At 46.0% G+C, this 5,410-nt stretch overlaps 1 pseudogene; it reads left to right on the top strand.

Moving 5' to 3' along the window:
• The first annotated feature begins 4,707 nt into the window (after positions 1-4,707).
• On the top strand, positions 4,708-4,845 carry LOC138262549 (U2 spliceosomal RNA; annotated as a pseudogene).
• The last annotated feature ends 565 nt before the right edge of the window (positions 4,846-5,410 follow it).

The raw sequence follows: 5,410 nt of genomic DNA on the forward strand, positions 1-5,410 counted from the left end.
GGATGCTACATTTTGTTGACAAAGCTTCAGCCTTGCCACGAGATCACCCTGATTCTGACCGTCTTTTTAAGATTAGGCCTGTCCTTGATCATTTTGTAGATCGGTTTTCAGAGGTTTATGTTCCAGGCAAAGAAATAAGTGTGGACGAGTCTTTGGTCCTGTCCAAGGGTCGTTTGGTTATTAGGTAGTACATTCCTTGAAAGAGGGCACGGTATGGAATTACATTTTATATGCTGTCTGAAAGTAATACAGGATATGTTTATAATTTCCGGGTCTACACTGGTAGGGATTCCAGTATTGACACCCCTGGGTGTCCACCCACTTTTGGAGTTAGTGAGAAAAACGTGTGGGAACTTCGAAGACAACTGTTTAACAAAGGTCACCATTTGTATGTAGATAACTTCTACACAGGAGCTCAGTTGTTCAAGGAATTGTTCAGAGTGGACACTGTTGCTTGTGGCACAATCCGCTCTAACTGGAAAGGCTATCCAAGGGAGCTTGTCAGTAAAAAACATGAGAGGGGACAGTGCAGTGCCTTGCGGAACGATGAGCTGCTAGCTCTGAAATTTGCAGACAGGAGGGATTTGTACATCCTAACTACCATCCATGATGAGAGTGTTTCCCCTGTGACTGTTTGGGGTCAGGTTGCGGAAGTGCGCAAACCTGCGTGCATTTTAGACTACAATAAGCACATGGGTGGTGTTGATAGAGTAGATCAGAGGTTGGAACCTTACACTGTTCTTCGTAAGTCTTACGTGTGGTATAAAAAGTTGGCCATCCATTTGCTTCATTTGGCAACTTTTAATGCTTTTATTGTGTTCAAGGATTCTTCCCCTGAGTCAAGGATGACATTTTTTACATTTCAGGAGTCAGTGATAGAGAGCCTTATTGTGGTGGAACAGGCAAGAGTTCCTAGAGTAGCAGTGGTGGACGATGTGGCTAGATTGAAACATTGCCACTTTCCTGATCACATTCCTCCCACTCCCAAAAAAGACTTGCCCACTAAGAAATGTAGAGCCTGTGCCCAAAGAGGTATCTGGAGGGAGAGCCAGATGTACTGCCCGGACTGTCCTTCAAACCTGGACTTTGTGTGGCTGGCTGTTTCAGGAGTTACCATACACAGAAGATTTACTGGGAACTACTGTGAGAGTAAACTGCTGTTTTATATTTTCATATGTTCAGTTTCACGGTTGGCATTACTGTCATGTATTCAGTTAGAGCTTTTGTGTTTGTAGTTTTGTACTTATTTATAGTTAGTGGTTTCGTAGTTTAAAAACAAAAAAAAGTGATGGCAGTGGGCATGGAGTGGCACTTGGCTGGCGGTGTGTGTGGAGTGCCGCTTGGCTAGTGGTGTGCGTGGAGTGGCGCTTGGCTGGCGGTGTACGTGGTGTGGCGCTTGGCTGCCGGTGTACGTGGTGTGGCGCTTGGCTGGCGGTGTGCGTGGAGTGGCGCTTGGCTGGCGGTGTGCATGGAGTGGCGTTTGGCTGGCGGTGTGTGTGGAGTGGCGCTTGGCTGCCGGTGTGGTTGGAATGTCAATTGGCTGGCGATGCCAGCCAAATGGCAGTCCACACACTCCCATAAGCTGATGTGATTGCAGTATCAGGCATATGGGCGTATGAAAGTGATGGACCCTTGAGTGGCGCTGTCTGTCGATGCGAGTGTTGTAATGTGCTGGGCCCATGTCTGGCAGCGTAAATGGTCTTGTGCATGTCATGTATGAAAGGTGTGTGAATGGACTGTAAAGCAGTTGGTGCCTTGTCGCAGCTTTACAGCTCACGAGCTGTGAATCATTGGTTCAGTTTTTTGGCCTTTCGGTAATTAACAGTGCATTTCATTTTTGGGAAATCTATTGTTAAAAAAATTTGATCTACTGAACCATCACGCTCCCTTGTGACAAATCCAACCAGTATGTGTAGTAAAAATGTCAAAATCTGCTCCGCTGTAATCATGCGTCGCAGCACACCTGTGTCACGCTAGGTGTCTCGGTTGGGTCCCCAATGATGAAGCATGCCACCAACTTGGGTGATGGGTCTTTTTAACATAACCTAAGTGTGTTTCTTTTCACAATTTTAGTGTTTGGAACATCACAGAAGTACATGGACACATCAAAATGATCTATTACAAAAATTGCCTGTGTTTGGGGGGAAGGGGCACCTACGTTTTTGGTACCGGGTGAGGCCTTCATCTAGGGAAACCCACCAGACCCAGACATTGTTCTAAAACCAGACACCCCAAGGAGTCCAGGGAGGTGTGGCTTGTGTGGATCCCCCAACATTTTCTTACCCAGGCTCCTCTGCAAACCTAAAAATTTGCTTGAAAAAGCATATTTTCCTCACTTTTCTTTGTAGGATCACCGCTCCGGCACAAATTTCCAACCACCCAGCATCCCCCTCAGTCTCCCAAGTAAAATGATACCTCACTTGTGTGGGTCCCCAAAGCAGAGTCAGCCTAAAGATGTATAAAAGAAAAATATGTGCTTATCAACTCGCTGTGCTATCCCCTCAATCTCTACATGTTTTGGCCTTTTTCTGTTGCAGGCACCTGGGCCACCCATGTGAGGTATCATTTTTATTGGGAGACTTGGGGAAACGCTGGGTGGAAGGAAATTTGTGGCTCCTCTCAGACTGCAGAACATTCTGTCACCGAAATGTGAGGAAACAGTGTTTTTTGGCCAGATTTTGATGTTTGCAACGGGTTCTGGGTAACAGAACCTTGTGAGAGCCTCACAAGACACCCCATCTTAGATTCCCCAAGGTGTCTAGTTTTAAAAACATGCACAGGTTTGGTAGGTTTCCCTAGGTGTCGGCTGAGCTAGAGGCCAAAATCCACTGCTTGGCACTTTGCAAAAAACAGCTCTGTTTTCTTTACGGAAAATGTGATGTGTCCACATTGTGTTTTGGGGCATTTCCTGTCACAGGCGCTAGGCCTACCCACACAAGTGAGGTACCATTTGTATTGGGAGACTTGGGGGAATGCTGGGTGTAAGGAAATTTGAGACTCCTCTCAGATTCAAGAACTTTCTGTCACCAAAATGTGAGGAAAACGTGTTTTTTAGCCAAATGTTGAGGTTTGCAAAGGATTCTGGCTAACAGAACCTGATGAGAGCCCCACAAGTTACCCCATCCTGGATTCCCCTAGGTGTTTAGTTTTAAAAAATGCACAGGTTTGGTAGGTTTCCCTGGTGCCGGCTGAGCTAGAGGCCCAAATCTACAGCTAAGCACTTTGCAAAAAACACGTTTGATTTCAATGTAAACATGTGATGTGTCCATGTTGCGTTTCCTGTCGCGAGCATTAGGCCTACCCACGCAAGTACCATTTTTATCAGGAGACTTGGGGGAACACAGAATAGCAAAACAAGTGTTATTGCCCCTGGTCTTTCTCTACATTTTTTCCTTCCAAATGTAAGACAGTGTGTAAAAACGACGCCTATTTGAGAAATGGCCTGTAATCCCCATGCTAGTATGGGCACCCCGGAATTCAGAGATGTGCGAATAACCACTATTTCTCAACACCTTATCTTGTCCCCATTTTGGAAATACAAAGGTTTTCTTGATACCTATTTTTCACTCTCGATATTTCAGCAAATTAATTGCTGTATACCCGGTATAAAATGAAAACCTACTGCAAGGTGCAGCTCATTTATTTGCTCTGGGTACCTAGGGTTCTTGATGAACCTACAAGCCCTATATATCCCCGCAACCAGAGTCCAGCAGACGTAACTCTATATTGCTTCGAAGGAAATAAATACAAAGTAAAACATGGAAAAAAATGGCTGTTTTTTTCACCTAAGTTCCAATATTTTTTTGATTTCGCTGTTATTTTCTGTCGGAAAACCTTGTAGGATCTACATAAATGACCCCTTGCTGAATTCAGAATTCTGTCTACTTTTCAGTACAGCACATCTCTAAAAGAAAATATCTTTGCCATCAGAAAGCTTCAAGTGACCCCTTTGATTAAAGTCAATGCAGGTTTTCAAGCCCCTTTACATTTGCAGATTTACCAGTTGTGCATATTTGCATTTATTTAGGGAAGGAGACACCCAAGCAAGAAGGGCTTTTCTTATCTGTCTGCTCCTCCATCCCTCAGAGTACAGGAGACTCTCTGCTTTTCAATCAAGGTGGGGAAACTGATCTGTCCCAATAACATTTTGTCCTCTAGGTGAAAGGAACAAATTATGTACAAATGCTGTCCGTTAAGTCTTCCATCACGGACAATGGATGGCAAGGTGAAATTATGGGCAGTTTGTGAAAATTAGGGATGGGTGGTCACCCTACCCCTAGTTCGCCCCAGGCCAGGGCACACCAAAGAGGGTAAGCGGTGCAGAACACAGCAGTAGGGCTCAAGAAGAAGATCGCATTGAGATTGTTAATGGCAGTCGGTACCCAGCGTGCAATAGAACCACCACAGGAAAGCAAAGCCTGGCAACAGTGAATGTCGGCGGGTGGAAGGGCTGCATGTAGTCCGTAGGGTGGCACAGCAAAGCAGACCATTGCAGCTTAGTAAGGGTGATGAGTGTATTGTTGGTAGCCGCAACCTTTCTGGCAACTATTCTGGCTGTTGAAGTAGGATACTTGGTCATGGAGCCAGGGAGAACTACAGAGTGACTTATTCCATATTCATAGAGCCAGGCCTAGGTGGGACGTGCCAGCAGTAGTCCACGCAGTCAGTACAGCAGCACAAGAGGTGCTCCAAGTGCAGCAGATGTGGCGTGCTTCTTGGCCTTTTTGCTAAGATCAAGTGTAGTATCTGTTCTTATCAGAGTGAAACCGCTGTCCAGTAGGAATAATTTTGATATTTACTGGATCTGTGACTTTGACTTGGAAGTGAAGTAAATGTGCATTCTATATGCAAATTTATGCAAATGAACTGGACAAGGCCCACTTGTCTATAAGGACAGAGAGGAAAGACACCAGCGTGCTGGTGTCAGTTTGCCCATTAGGGGCGCAAAATAGAACCCCCAAGGACCACGTGGTCAGCTCTTAGAGCTCTGTAACATTTGCGCTCCCTACTACCTCTTTCTTTCCTGGCCTTTGGGTGGACTAATGCTGGAGGCTTAAAACCTCTCCTAACATCCTTCACAGGCCTGTCAGCGCTCAGATCTCTGGAGAGGGGATCCATGCTTATGTGGTAACACCTATAACCCTCACCTTAGCTCTTGGGAGTGACTGTGCAGTGTTTCTTGCACTACAGGCAGTTACTGTCTGTTTTGTCGGTACAGGACAGGTAAAATCCAGAGGCACACCGGAACCTGAGGTGACCCAGAGAGACCGGTAGCAGACAGATAGAACCTATGGCATCCATGTTCAAGGATATGGATACTGGTGCCCCAGGTCCCATAAAGGATGGCATCCCCCCAGTGGACGCCCTGACACCCAACCCCAACCCCCTAGGGGCAGGCAAGCAAGGCGGC

The sequence above is a fragment of the Pleurodeles waltl genome, chromosome 10 (assembly GCF_031143425.1).
Source record: "Pleurodeles waltl isolate 20211129_DDA chromosome 10, aPleWal1.hap1.20221129, whole genome shotgun sequence".
In the NCBI taxonomy this organism is placed as follows: Eukaryota; Metazoa; Chordata; class Amphibia; order Caudata; family Salamandridae; genus Pleurodeles; species Pleurodeles waltl.